Source organism: Mustela nigripes, chromosome 10 (genome assembly GCF_022355385.1).
Source record: "Mustela nigripes isolate SB6536 chromosome 10, MUSNIG.SB6536, whole genome shotgun sequence".
Lineage (NCBI taxonomy): Eukaryota > Metazoa > Chordata > Mammalia > Carnivora > Mustelidae > Mustela > Mustela nigripes.
In genome coordinates, this window is record NC_081566.1 from 59,390,840 (window position 1) to 59,408,147 (window position 17,308).

At 46.2% G+C, this 17,308-nt stretch overlaps 1 protein-coding gene across 4 annotated transcripts in view; it reads right to left on the minus strand.

Annotated features, from left to right (window-relative positions):
- Positions 1–17,308, minus strand: part of PBX1 (PBX homeobox 1) — a 278,651-nt gene that overhangs the window by 213,249 nt on the left and 48,094 nt on the right. The window lies entirely within an intron of this gene.

Sequence of the window (17,308 nt, forward strand, 5' to 3'; positions counted from 1 at the left end):
GCCACCCAGGTGCCCCTGAATAGTCTGATTTTAATTCCTTGGGAGAACGGGCAGCACCCCAAGGCAGGGTCGGGGTGGGGAGCAGAATGGAGATGCGGGGGTGGGTGGGGAGCTGCCGCAGAGACTGGAAGGGATCCTTCCCTTCTCCGCAACTGCAAAGCTCCAGGACAGCCGCGTCAGTGAGGGGCTGGGAAGACCGCGAAGGCCACAGCTGTGGCAAGGCCCCCAGGGTTCAGGGCAGGAGGCGATCAGGTCAGCCCCAAGTCACCATGATGATCACATAACAATATTAGTATTTGTGCAGAGAGGGGTGGTGTGAAGGGAATCACATTAAATCCAAGAGGACTCAGATAAAATGACGCCAAGGGTCAGGCGGAATCTAACAACAGCCCGTGATTTGTGGCCGGCGCTGATTGGCCTCTCTCTGGCTGACGGCCCGTCAAGGGGACGGTGCTGCTGGGCACGGCTCGGGCCCGGCTCGCCAAAACAAGCAAGTCACAGCACCTCGCGCCCAGGCCCCGGCTGGGCTGCAGCTTCCAGAACACTGCGTTGTGACACTCAAAGGCGATGGACGCGGCTTCCAGGACCTTGATTTGTAGGATTTCCCTTCCTATGCTGCAAAAGCTGATTTATCTTCGCCGTTTCCCATGCATATTAATTGCTTTCCTCTTGTTTGTTTAAAGTATATCTGATGCAAGTGTCTGTCTACAAAAACAGTATGTCTTGTTTATATATTATCTATTGTGGATTGTAAACAGTAAGGGCAGGGACTGTCTTTTCTCTCTCACACTTGTAAATATGCCCAGAGGCGACGCGGCTTCTCCAATAAGTAAAATAAATAATGAATTAAGTAAGTGGACTTGTCACTCTCTGCTTGCATTATTTATGTTTTGGGCCTTATCTCCTCAAAAGGGTCAGCATAAAGTGATAGCTTTTACTCTCTTCCTTTCCTTAATTTTTTGTCCCCCTCCTTCAGGCCCCATGATTTTATTAGCCAAATTGGAGAGCTACGTTTTCTGGCTTCTCTGCGTTGTTTGCATCCTAAGACATTTAAGTTTGTTCAAAAAGCACGCTGAACTCTGTCACCCAAAAATGGTCTCTCCCCGTGGGTTCGCGAAACTGCTTGTTTTATTTTAACCAGAACTTTCATCTAGCACCTAAGGCTTTTAAAGGGTGTCTTAAACACACATGCGCACGCGCACACACACACACACACACACATACACACACACTCTAATAAACGAGACAACAGTTATGGACATTACCCAGCAAGAGAAGGAATAAGCAACATTCAGCGTTACTGAGGTTAATCTCCTGCTCCCTCCTCTCTCAGCCTGCCACCCCCAACCTCTGCCAGGTCCCCAGACCTGCTATTTCATAATCCACTCTGTCAGTGACATCATACCACCTGGAAACCTGCTGGAGGCGACAAAGGTACCTTCAGAGTAAGATGAGATTTGCTGACTCTCACGCTTTTGCATGATGATGCCAAACACTTGTCATTCTTATTTTATTATGAGTTGTGGAGGAAAGAATTAAGCCCATTATTTAAAAAAAAAAAAAAGGTCCAAAGATTGCACAAGAGAGTATGTGATTGCCAAGTACCTTGTGAGAGCAAAATGATTCACAGGAAAGAATGTGGATCTTGAAATCTGAGAAACCTGAGTTTTATCACACACCAGTTATGGGAGGCTGGGCAGTTGATTTGCTCTCTCTCGGGCTCAGTTTCCTTATCTGTCAAGTGGGAACAGTAACTCTTTCAAGGTCACTTCAGTGGACTTTACATAGATTATCTCATTTTACCTGTTCTGTAGGAGCCCAGTGATTATGAGCTTTCGCTTCTCCCTAGTAGCTGAGAAACAGAAAAGTAGTATGAAATGGAGTATCACAGTGTTTCCCCATTGGTAGATGGATTATGGCGAATTGCTAATTGCCACAGGCAGGTTATATATGAAAACAGGACACACACTCAAGAAAAGTGTGAGCCACACTGCGTCACACCTACAAGCTGGAAAGTCCACAGGAAGATCTAAAACAGAGCACGGCCTACCTAAAATGCCACATTCCCTAGGCATGTAAAATACCTCTCTTGGACTTAAGAAACTCGGAAAAGGAAAACGCATTCAGTCTTTTTTTTTTTTCATGTCACCCAAGTACAGACTACCCCATCTCTCCTTCTATGGCCATGCCAAAAACGTCTCAGATCGGAATTCTTGTCCCTAATAAAAATCCCTCAGGTCAGCTACATGATCCTCCACCAGCATCCTGTCACTGATCACAAGCACTAGTTTTTTGAATGACCTTGTAAAATGACATTGGGAAAAATTTTACATTGTTCTAGGGCTGCTCCATTCACCTTCCTAAACACGTGCTTTTAGTGATGGCACTTCTCATATCATCTGTGATTTTCTGGCACACTCCTTCACACCATGTTTCAAAAAAGAAGCAGTCAAAATATTGCCCATATAAAATCCATAAATATATGTAGCACACACGCAAGCATTCCAAACGTGGCTGAGATAAGAGAGCACAGGAACCTCCTACCTTTCTTCCAAGTATTGGCAAACCAACCTTCCAGCTGAAGAAAGAATTGAGAAATTTGTGTGTGGCGGGGAAGTGGGGGAGGGGGTAGAGCCTTATCGCCTGTCAATTTTTGCCAAACCACCTCACCATTCACTACAGCTATATCCATGCTTCACAAAAATACAGAGGTGGCTTCATGGGAAGTTGACCTGATAATAAAACCTTTTGAGTGATTTCTGGTATAAAGAGTCCCCTAAACGTGGCAAGGCTGACATCCAGCCGGGGGCTTGGACATGGGGATTTGTATCTGATCGGCACCATCAAAGACGGGGTGACCTCAGCAAGCCACATGCCAGTTTGTGTCTCAGTTTCTCTCAAAGTAATTGCACACAATTCGATCACTCAATTCTATGACCCCTGCAATAGTCCACATAGAGACAAGAAGAAGGAAAGTCCATTGGAAAGGAAAAACCTGAGGGACACAGAGAGACCTAAAAAATGCATATGGTCATCCGGAGAAACTGGGCTATGAGGGAAATCCAGAAGGGGTTTCAATGTGTGGAGGGCTCTCCTCTCTGGTCACAGCGCTCACTATGGTGGCCAGACACATACACAACTCCGAATTTCCCTCGAAGTGCTTAACGTCTTTGCATTTTCAATTCCAATTTTTTTCTTTTCTTTCTTTCAAGTTTCAGATCCTGAGTGTCCGCCTCCTCACATCCCTTCGAGGACAGCACCGAGGGTCCCGGGGGATAATTATGCAGGGACAAGCACAGCGGTCCGATACACCGAGCTGTGGGCATAAAAGAGAACAAAGGGCCACCGATGACCAGGCTGAGGGCCCCAGCCCCGGCCCCAGCTGAGCGTCTGAGGTCAGCCCAGACAAGCACTGGCTTCGAGAATGTTGCATGAAGATGTCATTCCACACCACCCTCAGCAGCGATGGAACTGTTGCCATGGCAACAAAGGTACTGGAGAGGGACATGAGCAAAGAGAGACTTAAAAAGAAAAAGACAATATGTGGCCTAAACAAAAATATGTGGCGGTGTAAGGGGTGTTGTAAAGCCTTTATTGCCACTTGTTAAGGAAGACCTGGATAGCTCACTCGTGAGTAATAAGGCGGTCAACCCAAACTAAGGCACTAAAAATTTTACAGCACCCCACATATCATATATATCTAGATGGATGGAGAAATGGAGAGATACATACATAAAGGGTCGCCGCAGATTCGCTCACAGACAGACAAGCAAAGGTTGCCACTGATTCTGCAAATGCCTTCTTCTAATAGAGTTGTTAGATTTACCAATATCCTTAATTTATCGGCTCTCAAATTCCACGTCCCGTCAATTCAGTTCTTAAAAGGTTCAGAAAGCTCAGCTGCGGTGAGAACAGCGGTGGTTTCCCAGGGAGTGTGGACCAGCCAGGTGCGGAAGCCTGGGATTCCCGATTCTGGTGGTGACTCCAGAGCTAATTTATTATTTCACACTTGGATTAAATGCTCCCTGCCGCCACGGGAGACTCTCAAGGTGACTGTTGGGGATTTGAAGAGCGAGGACCATGGCAGCCCGGCGCAGGAGCTGAGAGACGGCCATGGTGCACGTCTGCATCCCCTTACCTTACCCCCAAAAGAGGCTCTGGGACCATCAGTTCTAAATTTAGGGACAGACTCATCAGAAAAGGACAGGCTCGAAGACTGTGCAAATTCAGGCAGACTTGGAGTAAGCCACCTCAGACCTTCTGAAACATTTTTGTACAGTAACAACTTTTTAAAAAATTTCCCCTATTAAAAAAAATTTTTTAAATAAAAAATTTTTAAAAACGGGGGGGCGCCTGGGTGTCTCAGTGGGTTGAGCCGCTGCCTTTGGTTTGGGTCATGATCTCAGGGTCCTAAGATCGATTCCCACATTAGGCTCTCTGCTTGGTGGGGAGCCTGCTTCCCTCCCTCTCTCTCTCTCTGCCTGCCTCTCTGCCTACTTGTCATCTCTCTCTGTCAAATAAATGAATAAAATATTAAAAAAAAAATTTTCCCCAAATTTAGGTTCTACGGGCTTGCTCAAAGTGAGGTACACAGAACCCCGGGTGGAATCCGCCCCACGCTGGGCTGAGAATGCATGGCCCCCCAAAGCAGGTGTTGAATGGCTTTTCTCCATCATCTGACTCTAAAACAGGTACAGAAAGATGCTTCCTGGGGGCCCACGCTCTATTTCCTGCAACTCCCACGTGCCAGGCTCAAACATACAGACACGGCAAGAAACCGGCGAGGGCCAGCTCTGTGGCCTGATGGTGCCCCCTCTCAGAACTTCCCAGTGACTGGGGTGGGGGGTGTAAGTGTGAATGGGTAAACAACAGTATGTGGATGAAAGTGCTCCAAGCTCTTCGGAGAGGAAGTATTGGTATTATTATTATTTCTACTAAGCCATTTCTGAGGCCCCGACGTGGATGCCTGCCTCCTGCCTGCTGAAGATGGCGTGGGGCCCCTCCCCCAACAAAAGGCCACAGTCGGTCCCTTCTGCATCTCAGAAAACATGAACAAGTGCTTCCCCCCCCCCCCCCCAGCATCTGGTCCATCACACTGCCTATCTCTTGAGACTTTCTTCAAGTGGATCACTATTTCCTTTCCCTGCTTATCTGACCCTCCTGCTCTGGAGGCTGAGGGTCCATTCTTGAGCCGTCACGGCTCCCGCGTCCACCAGGTGCGTACCCACGGCCAAGGTGAGCCCCGTCCCCTACCGTGCTCACTGAAGCAGGAGGCAACTCTCGCTGAACCGAGCACACAGAAGCTGCAGGGGACGGGATGATCGAGCCAAGCAACCGCCAACCACACATCCCCAAAATCGATGGGACCTTTAGAATCATGGAAATCCGACGGCGTCCATTTTGTGAGGCATTAAGCGCACCAAGGGACTGCATTAAAGCTCCAGCTGCGAAAAGGATCTGGAAGTTAAACTTCCTTTTTTAAAAATATTAGCAAATAGTTCGTTTTTCCTTTAGGGTGGGGGAAAGACATTTTTAATTAGGTGAGGACAAGGACAAACGCTCCAAGAGCATTTTGCTGAAGTTATAAGTGCTTCCGAAACCCCTCTTGTCAGAGCATGAGTAACACAAGATTTAAGATGCCCAATTAATTTTTTCCAGCCACCAGCCAAAAGTAGATGCAGGAGGAGGTTAAAAGCTAAGTGTTTAATTAATATTAAATTTATAAGATTCTCTATCACTGAAAGCATTGTAAAATTGAAAAAGCAGTTAATTTTACAGTTGCTGTGTATTCCTCTGCTTTGATCTTTGATCTATGATATAAAATCACCAACTGTAAAGATTCGCCAGCTTTATTATACCTGTTTAATGGTAAGAAGGAAGAAAGAGAGGAGGAACCTACAGACATGAGTGGGAGTGGGGCCCTGAAACTGGTCATTAGCGTTGATCAGGAAACACTAAACGTGGAAAAACGCAGGCAACAGTCTTTGATCAACCCCCATGTGGAGAGGAGGCAAGCTCAGCTCATCCATTCTGGGCCTCACTTCTCTGGAGTAGGAAGACCAGCAAACAGCAGTTGGCTATCCCTGACTTAAGACAAGACACTGAAGAAGAAAAGATCAGGTGGTGTTCGGGGAAGAATGTCCTGAAACAGAGTTGCCAAGGCTTCAATCATTCATTGGGTGAGGCCACAACACTGCCTTCCCTACAGAAAGAAATTCTGAAATTAGACAAGTGTATGTCTGCGGTGTCTGTCTCAAGCACTCTGTGTACTCACTTGTTCTACCAAGGGGTCCATCTAGTCCCTCCCATGTAGAAAGCCAGGCCTGGACAAGGAGTGCTCAGCCAGGGCAATGAGCCCTCCTTTAATAGATGGCATTTGCAAAAAAAAAAAAAAAGACCTGTGCATCAAGGACAGTGGGACAAGAATCCGGGAGGGGAGTGGGGAGAAGGATCCGCTATTTAGAAGTATTACCATCCTGAGCCTGGTTTTCCCAAGGTTTCAAAATACCCTATTTCTGCCAGTCAAGACAGATGTTTGGTCCCTCTACACCAGACCACGTCAGGAATGTTTGAAGTGAAAAGGGGAGAAGGGAACATATGCCCCTCAAATACACTGAACATCTAGCCTATAAGAACAAAGACTTGCCTTCACCTCCTTCTGGCCCAAGATGGCAGGGGTGGGGGGGGGGTGAGCATGGGGTAACAGGGTCTGGGGAGAACCAGGGCTGGGAGGTGGATGTAAAGAGAGCATCCCCTGCCTCCCAGAACTTTGTATCTCGTTCCCCAAAAAGAACAATAGGGGCATTTCCAACTCCTGGCCTCCTTCAGTTCTGTCTCAGACCCAGAGACAAAGACCTATTATGCAGAATAGATTTTACAGAAAGGCAGAAGGGGGGGGGGGGGAAAATTTTTTGGGGGGTTTTTTTTTTTTTTTTTTTTTTTTTTTTTAAATCCCATCAGGGATCTCATTATAATTTCATTATTAGTAGAAAAACCAAATAAGTGGCAAGAAAAAGAATCTCAACTTAATATTAACACACACACACACACACACACACAAAGATGAAAGATCTTCTGAGCTTCAAAGCAGCTGCTAATTTTCCCGGCTTCAAACGACTCAGTGAGAAAGATACTGATAATGAATGTGCCTTTTCCACTGGCTCACTTATAAACTTTTTTCCTTTCTGTCTCCCGCCCCAAAATTTGCTCTCATTTTAACTAGAAACAAATATCAGACATAATAACAGAATTCTGGGTTCATACACAATCTCCTATCGGTGTTCTATCAAAAAAAAAAAAAAAAAGTAGGGTACATCAAGAAGGCAGAAGTGTGATATGGTGCTCATCTCAAAGAAGTAGATATTGACAAAGAGTAGTTTTATGGTTAACTGAATCGAGGTTTAAGGGTCAAACTGGGCAGGGGAGAGTCAAGGGAGAGAAGAACACCAGAAAAAAAGAGCCCAAGTCTCCCAGAACACCAACACCACAGCATTTTTTACCTACTGCATTCAAAAAAGGCCTTCCGGGGAGGCCCATCTTGGCACATTTCAAAAAAAAGCAAGTGACACCCCTTACAAGGCAGGTTCCCGCACCAGCAAGCCTGTATCTGGTCCACAACTATGGGAAGTGCCGAAATGGAGATGAAACATCTGAGAAGGCACGAGGGCATAATTTAATAAGTGGAGTGCTATTTTTCCTTCTTTCTTTGAAAATCAATCCTTTAAGCAGCACCTGGGTGGCTCAGTTGGTTAGGCATCTGCCTTCAGCTCAGGTTATGATGTCAGGGTCCTAGGACGGAGCCTGGCGCTGGGCTCCCTGCTCAGCAGGAAGCCTGCATCTCTCTGTCCCTCTGCCCTCCCCCAATATGTGCTCTCTCTCTCTTTCAAATAAATAAATAAATAAATAAACCCTTTAAAATCAATCCTTGCAGGTAGCACAGAAAAAAGCAAAGGAAGACAGTCTTGAGAACTATTTTCAGTACCACTGTGGGAGGCCATTCTCTTCCCAAGCCCGTGGCCCGGTACCAAACCAGAGAGGACCATATGATGAAGCCTGAACCAGTCAATAAAGGAACAGCACTTAAAACCCTGCCTGACACAGATGTAGTTCCCGAACGAAAAATCTACTCCCTTCCACGTTCCTTAATGGTAAGGAGGGCCATATTGCTTTGGGAAGAACAAGGAAACACTACTAATATACCACATTGCGGATAAGCTGATAAAATACATTTCAGGAGGAGGAAGCCATTGTGCAGAACGCTAAGTTTTTCTATATAACTTTCTTAACCCATCAAGAGGCTACAAACTTCAGACACATTCGCACTGAACAGATGTTTCTGAAAGCTTTCCCGGGTGGCTAACTGGGATACAGCAAGCCTACTTCTGGGCATTTTAATCCTAGACAAAAATAAAAGAGGGCAAGGTTCCAGAACTTAAGTTCCCAGAAGCTGGTGACACTTGTATACTGCAGTGCCCAAGGCTGTACGTGGTGGGTGGGTCAGGGTACAACAAGTCCTTCCAACAAAGGGGGATTTCTTACCCTATGGAAATACACTCCTCAATTTTTAATAACAGTCACAGTAGAAGCAGACAACACGCTAGGCAGGGTTCTTCAACCTTTGTGACTGTATAGTCTCCCTTTTTTAGCATTAAAAGATCGTAAGGACCTTAGGGTGCCTGGATGGCTCTGTCAGTTGAGCGTTCCACTCTTGGCTTCGGCTCAAGTTCTGATCTCAAGGTCGTGGGATCAAGCCCCGAGCTGGACTCCATGCTCTGCGTGGATTCTGTTTGTCCCTGACCCTCTGTGTCTCTTCCTTCTCTCATTCTCTCTCATAAGTAAATAAATACAATCTTTAAAGAATTGTAAGGACCTCTACAAGACAGTTAGCATATTTTTAGCTTCTACAGATGTAGAAAGATACACGGCGACAAAAAGCCAATAGAAACTTAAAATTGCTTTTTTTCAATGAATGTGCATTTTATTAACCACAACAGCATCTCGTACACTCAGTGAAGTTTAGTAGGCATATCTATCTGTGTGTGTGTTCATGACATTATTCTGTTGATTGACATGGATTTCCCAAACCTTTTCAACAAATATATGGCTCCCCCAGGGTCCACAACCCACAAATTGGGAATCACTGTCACAGGGGAAGGGAAGAGTCCAACTGAGAAATACACACCTCAAACCAATTCTTTCACTGAGAGAAAATGACATTCAAACAGCTGAATGATTTTACCCACACTGCCCTTGTTTTACTCCTTCCAACACTATCAAAATGTTGACGGACACAATACAGATAATTTCCCAGTTTACATGGTCTTGATTGTTGGTTTATTACACAATAAAATTTCTCTTTGGCAGGAGACCCTATCTTCTATCTCCTGTGTATACATCTCCTGTTACAAATGGCAAGGAAGGATACTGTGGAGAGTAACATAATCGAAGTAACATTTCTAACAAAGATACATGGGTATGATCAATGACAACAGTAGCGACCGCTTAAGAAACATCAGTCACTCATTCTCTGGACACGGTCAGCCTTGTGGTTTTAGGGCAGCGGAAAGCTGGGAGGAAGGCAACAGCACCCATCAAAAGGAAGGACCCCTAGTAAACGGACCCCCGGGGACACCCCTCCTCCCACTTGCTCCCTGCAGGATTTCCACTTCTCCATTCTCGGCTCCTGTAGTCGGAGGCCACATTCAACTGGATTTGTCAAGCCCCCTTTTAACAACTTGTTGTCACAGTCCATTACCAAATTGCATATAGTTATATATTCCACTAATTAGGCTTCTAAAATATCATTAACATGTCTCTTGATCATTAGCATAACGTATGAGGCGTCCTCGTTAGGCACGACTCGAGTTTGTTAACGTGGTAATGAAAGGCACAAGGCAGGCTCGGCAGGAACCAAGAAACACGGAGAGGTGGGGACCATCCAGGCCTGGATGCCAAGCCACAAAGATACAGACAGAGACACAGACAGACAAAGGCCAAGGGGGAAGATATGACGCGTGAGGAAGATGGACGGAGAGAAACACACCCAAAAGCAAGCGTCGGGAAGCCCAATGGCTTTGGCATTTCGGTGGCTGTTCGTTCCGGCCTCAGGGGGACACCCAACGCACCGTTTTTGAGGGGACTGAAACCTGGCAAGGCTCTTAACTCGCCAAAGCAGAAGAAGCTTTCAAAATTTCCCAGACAAGGAACAAAAGTACAGAAGTCTCTTCCTCTCTTCTGACCTCACGCATGGTTGCACACAGGAGTGCCCAGGCTCCTGAGTTCCTACCCCACCTCCTCCCCAGTCGTGGTTATGGAAAAAACTGCAGGCGGTCTATTAGAATTACCTGGGGGCGACATTTTTCTATTGCTCACCAGGTCCTTTATTAACACACGGCTAGATGTCTCTGTCTATCTGTACCCACTGCGTTAGTGATGATCATCTTATGCATAATGGGGCAGGTCCTACCTCCAGAGATTACAGACAGGCTAAGTGCAGAAAAGAGAAGGAAGAAGGGCATTATTTACAAAATGGCAACGGGGTGTGTGCATGGTAAGCGTGTGTCCACGCATGTGTCAGTATACACCAGCAGTGTGTCCAGACATGCAACGTGATCTTCAACAGTCGGTTGAAACTGGCTTTTGGATTTCATGCAAATGTTTCTCCATGGGGGCAAGAAGAGAATAAGATATTTGGTGTAGGATGGTGGCAAGCATCTGACGGGTAGGAATTTGGAGAAACGAGAGGACATGAAAGCATGTGCAAATCGAGTGCCTAAGTCACCCTGGATTGGACACAGCTGGTCCAAGTGAGCTGTACTTAGGTCACAGGCTGAGGACACAGGAGAGGAGGCTCCAAGCCACCAGGAACCCCTCACTCCTCTCCTCACGGCTATAGAAGGAGATCACCGAGAACCTGGGATTCTGAAAGGTCCTCCAGCCTTGCAGCACAGAAGACTCTCCCTGTGCTGACTTTTGTGGGTCTGGAATGTCATACAGATCATCTGGAAGCATCCAAAGCATTTCCATGGTGTGGCACAGAGAGGAGTGTCCCCAGTGGCTTCCCCAGAAAGGCTGGAGACAGAAATCGAGATGTCTGGCAACCCGAAGTTGGGGGAGGGGTTGCTTGTTTTTTTTTTTTTTTAAGATTTATTTATTTATTTATTTGAGAGGAACTGTGCATGCAGGGGGAGAGGCAGAGGGAGAGGACAAGAGAGAATCCTCAAGCAGACTCCCCGCTGAGTGCAGAGCCTGCTTGACTGGAGACTCGATCACAAGACCCTGAGATTAACAGCTGAGCCGAAGTCAAGACAGCGCTTAATGGATGGAGCCACCCAGGGGCCCCTAGCAACCCCAAGTATTAAACCAGCTCCTTCCAATATGATGCTTCTCCTCTGCGGTGGTCATGCTCAGCCCTGCCTTGTCTCCAGAGACCACACTCCAGTAAGAGTCACAAGCATTAAGGCCACTGCCCAGCAGAAAAAGGGGCGGAGTCAGCCTTGATGGCACCTCAATGGAAGCTTCTCCCGCAGTGTCTAGCTCCACTGACACCTGATACACTGATACCTGAATCCTAGAAGTGTATCAATCATCCCATGACCTGGTATGTCTATGCAACCGGGGCTCACTCATACGGAGGAAGAATCGGTTAGTTGCTTTCATAGACTGGATTTGGTATGAATGATGCGGCCTTTTTCTTTGATCCAAATGTCTCATCCTTAAAGAAGATGGAAATAAATAGCAGAAAATATCTATCCAAATGCCTATTCAAGCATTCTATGGGCAGACACAGGAGTAATCAATCCCCTCTGAGCTCTGAATGTAATTCTTGCATTCTAGAAACACAGAACCCTTTTAGGGTAGGCCCGTCCATCCATCTTTTTCTCAATGGAGTTGTTGAGAGACCCCCATCCCACTGGCCAAACAGGCACCTGGGATGAGAATGATTCTTAATTATGTCCAAAAAGAGGGACTGTGCACCAAGAGGGATGGCCAAAATTCATGATTACTTCCATCCAGAAGTCCTTTGTGGCTTATGGAATGGGCACCTAAGCCAGTCCAGGACGGCACAGCCACTGACCTATAACAGCCTCTGAAGGAATGGGTAGTGAACCAGTCTGCACCCAAGGCCCAGTGCCAAACAGCTCCCCAGGCAATCCTTTGTACTGCTTTTCCAAGTTCTTACAGCCAGACAAACGTCCATAACAGCTTCTGAGAACCTAATTCTCCCCCTCCAAATAGAAGAGAAAAGGAAGGCAAAATATAAAGACAGGAGAAAGAGAAGGACCAGTATTTTTGGCGGGGGGATGGGTGAGGGGGCTAAAGAAAAAAAGAAATGAATGGAAAAGAAAAAATGTCTTTGGCTTTCCTCCCAAAACCTGAATTCAATCGTTACAAATCCAGCCATACATTGAATCACCTCCTCTGCATCAGACCTGGTTTTAGGCCATGGGGATAGAGTTGTGGGCAAATTCCTCCTTCATCTCATGGGTTGGGGAGCCGGGGAGGGGAACTCGTACACACAGACACGCACACGCACAGAACCTAAAAAGAACCGAAGATGATAAGGGTTATTTTTGAAAATATGAGATGTTATTGTTCGCATGCAAAAAATTATTAGAATTAGCAGGAATTACGCTAATAGAGCCTCCAAAGAAGGACTCATGACTCTTGCTTTAATAAAAAAATAAAATAAATCTGCACCTTGGATCTATACGAGTATATTCAAAGTATCTAAATACAAAGGTTTCTCTAGAGTAGTTTATGCTTTTCTATAAACATCGGCTTAGATGTCTACAGGACTCATTTCATGGGCCGACCTCACCAATAAAACAAAAGTAAACTTCCGCTGTGTCTCTATAATAATGATCACAAACTCAAAATCGGGAAAATCAGACTTGGTGACATCTGACCACAGATTAAAAAAAAAAAAAAAAGAGGTCTCCAACCGTCTTAATGCCAGAAACTGATGTAAAGAAGACGCCTCCTTCTTTCCACCTTCACGGCTCTGCCAGGTGCTCCCCGGAGGTGCTCCTCCCCCACCGTGTCCTGCTCTCCAAAAATCATGAATGAATACACAAAACTGACTATCATCACCCTGCAGCAACCGAACGGTGGACAGAGTGGTCCAAAAAGCCACAGCTCCCCAGAGCCTTCCAGAGCCTTCCCACGCACATGCACCAGGACTTCTCGAGAAAGCATCCCGAATCCACCTCTGCATCCAAAGCAGGAGTGATTTTTTAACCTGAAAAAAATGACAAGATCCAGAGCCTGTCTTTCAGGGACTGCTTAGCTTCCCGACATTCCAGGGGGAAAAAAGCACAGGTGTATGGAAGTTTATTTTCTGGGGAGACGGCTATAGTTTTCATCAGACTATACAGGGAGGGACCCATGACCCAGAAGACGCAGCCCGCTTCAGCCAACGAGGGGCTGTGCCCTGAAGGTTAAGATCACGTAGGAGTTAACATTTCAAAGGGTGAGGAAGAAGGGATCCAGCGCCATCTCCAAGCCAGCTGGTCCTTCAGGTCATTTTCTCCACCCCGCCCAGCCCTCCCCCACCAACCCCCCACCCACAGCCCCTTAACTGAATTATCCAGTAAGCCTCTGCTTGAAAGATATTGTAAATAGCTCCAACAGAGTGCACTTTGGGGCAGCTTCCAATTAGCCTTCGCTTCGCTCCTTTTTTTCCCTGCCAAGTCTGTGCAGTGAGTATCCAACACCCCGCCCTGCGCTTGGCTCCGAGTTTAGGGGCAGGGAGGAGACAAGTGTGTGATCAAGCTGGTGGATGTCAGCTCCAAGGTGTACAGATGTCCCACCTGAACGCTGAAGGGGGGGGGGGGGTTGAAAGTGTTTTCAAAAGGGGTGTGCCTGGGGGTGTGGTGGCCGAGGGAGCTGGTTTCCTGCGAGTTTCCTTCTTTTGTTCCTCTCTCTTCGGCCTCACCCTAACTTTCCCTGCTGCCACTTAATTATCTATGATCATGTTACCCTTTTCTCTGCTCACTGGCTGATTATCTCCCCACTTCATTTGAATCCCAGTGGAGATACATCCGAGCTAAAAACAAAGCTGATGGCCAATTAAAAGGTAAGTGCCTTATGTTAAAAGCCAGAACATTATACTTCAATATTCATAATTAGGTAGCTTTTGAATGACTGAAGAACAATGCATGTCCATATATGGGGCTAATCAGGGCACCTATATTTTGCAATCCAAATCAGCCAGCGTCTATTTAACTGATTGCTGGGGATTACTTGCTTCCTTATTGGCTGGCTGAGAGCCTCAGTACTTCATAAATATTAGAGATGTAAAAGACCATGGAGTTCCTAATGTGTTTATTTCACTATAATGAATTTTTCAGGCAAGTGATAGGATTACTGAAGCAGAGCTTGGCAAAAAAAGGAAAAGAAAAAAGAGGGAAAAAAAAACACCCCTACTGATTTTGGCTGCTCGACTATCCTCCGGAAGGAGCATCTAAATATTACCGAAGACTATAGCATAAAGATTATTCTCTTGGGTTAAATTTTTTAAAGTAGAATAAAATAAAATTTACCTTTGACTCTCATTTATTTTCCAAATTATCAGAACCCCAAAGGTGCCCAAGAAGTTGGAAAAAGCTAAACAGAAATAAAGGAAAAAGTAAGCCAAAAAGGAGGCGCTCATCATCGAAGGGATGCAAGTGTACCACAGCGTCTCCCGGAGAAACCTGGGGGCCGGTGGGGACCGTCTGGAGTCCATCCAGTGTGATTACTCTCCAGGTAGAAAGTCAATTTAGAATTCGCTCCTAGAACTTTTAAATGATGCTTTCAGGTGATTACTTACAAGGCAGCGAATTTGGGGAGGGGAACAGGGTGAGAAGAGGTTGCTCTGTCCTACCCAGGGCATTAAGATAACCTCATTTTCCAAACTGAGAGCAACAGCAGGCCAAAGAAAGGCTCACGGCCACCAAGCAAACCCTTCCTAGAAACAAACACTAAAATCTCCACTCCCTGCAAATGCTCTGTCCACTGGGAGGCAGCATAGGCTGTTGGAAAGAAAAAAGGGCCAGAGCCCTGAGATCTGGGTTCTAGTTTGTGCTGTGTCACTGACTTGGGGAGTGGGCTGGGCCAGCAACAGAATCCTAGTTACAAAATTAGGACAAAAAGAAAAGAAAATGAGACCAAAGTTATGGAAGTCCTTGGGAGGTAAAGGTATACCGGCTGAAGGGAAACTCACACCCGCAGAAGTTTGGGGAACCTGGAAACTGGTCCTTTCTAGCTGCTTTTATTGTAGAAACACAGCATTGCTACAGGGATTTAAAATAAAGAGAAAAGAGCAAACGTACTTTAAGGCAGCATTTGCTAAAGTGTGTTTCTAAGAATCCTAGTCCGGGGAGAAGGTCCTTAGGTCAAATAAATTCTCCAAAGGCAAGTACTACCCCCCCCCCCCCCCCCCCCCCCCCACACACACACAGCCAACCCAGAGATTTACAACACCCATTAACATATTAAAGCTCCAAGAAGCCCAGTCATTAAAAGGAAGCTCTTTTAACTCACTCCGTCCCAAACTTACTTGAGTGGGCAACCTTTCCTCATAGGCAAACACTGAAACAAACAGCAGCTCCAGAGAACACACTATCAAATGCTATTGTAAGCTTACCTCATCCCCAGTTGGAGAGACACCATTACTGAACCACCATCCATGGTCTTGGGTGGCTGATCAAGTGCTGTGCTCAGTTTTATCCACAATGCCCCCTTATTCTCTCTGATCAACAAAATGCATTTGTGAGACAGCTGGCCAAGGTGAAAGGTTAATTCTATGGCCATGAAACTCAGCCCAGCTAAGAGACTCATAGGAGGGTTGAACCTTGTCACCTTGGCCCCATTAGCTCTAACCAACGGAGCTGACTAGCCCCAGACATTAGCCTTGGTTATAATCTCTAAGGGAAATAAAAATGGAAAGGCACCAAGACAGGGCCGAGGGGCTTTAGTGTTTAAACCCCAGAATTTTTTTTAAAGAATATTTGAGATGAAGGTATGCTATTTCGCCCATAATAGGAAAGAAACAGTCAAGAAGTAACATGATATGATATGACCTCTGGAACCAGACTCCAAGTAGGTTCAAATCCCTGTTCCACTATTTAACAGCTGTATGACCTTGAGCAAATTACTTCACTTACTTGAACCTCAGTCTCAAAATCTGTAAATTAGGATAAATCTATTCCATTCCTTACAGGATTATTATGAGGATTATGTGAAATGATTTATGTCAATGGATTTAGCACTTATGCCTAGCACGTGAGAAGTACCCATTACCACCTTTAAAAGGACCAAATCACCTCAGAAAATGCAGCCCCTTCTCACGTTAGCACGAAGGCAATGCAATTTGGGATTTTTTTTTTTTCCTGTTGCATAAAGTATTTTTACCTTGTAATTCGTCAGAAAACAGGCCTCTGAAACCTTTATTGAAAATTTCAGCTGGTGGTGGAGATGGCCTGAGTCAGGTTTTTGTCCTTGAGAACAGATATGGAAATTAATAATTTCAGGAGCTAAAAAATATGATTCAGCTAACTGAAACTCATTATATTGGTATACTCCCAGGAATATATTTCTCAAGGGAGATACACCCAATATAATGCAAATAATTGCAAGGTATTAGTATCTGGCCTCAACGAGCGCTTCCCACCAACAGTGTAACAGATCAGTAAACTGAGTTTCCTTCCTCACAGAGCAGGAGGAGAAAGGGAGGCGGGGGAGGGAGACCTAGGGGCACAAGGAGGGGCAAGCAGCTTGGCGAAGGGACACAGGACACAGGGCAGGAACAGCTTGCCTCCTGGACCAGATACTGACACCGATGTCAAGAACTGGCCTAGGCCTGTTCACATGCTGAATCAGCCCCCGGTTTGGAGAAGAGCCACTGCAAAGTTTACTGAGAGTCACAGGGCAACAGCTCCGGAGGCCAACGCAGAAAGCCACTGGGCCAGCCTCCTGATCCCCTGCCCCACCGTCCGTGGGACCATTTTCCACATGGTCCTGAGCTTGTCATTTCAGGATGCCCCAGTGAAAAGGATTTCCATGGTGACCACCTGGAAGGCACCTCTGTGACCAAACACAGTAACCCCTCGCCTCCCCAGGCTCTTAACCTCTAAGACCTTTCTGGGCAGATCCAGCCTGTGGAAGCCAGATCCCCAAGTCACTAGGGTGTTATGGTCATTCACAGGAGGCCTGTGGGCTCTCCCTCCCACACCTCCTTCTCTGGCACGCCTCCCCTCTTGTGACAGGTCATTTGTAACTGTCTCGTGGGTTTTATTTCCTCGTGGTGGGCACAATTCAATGCTGT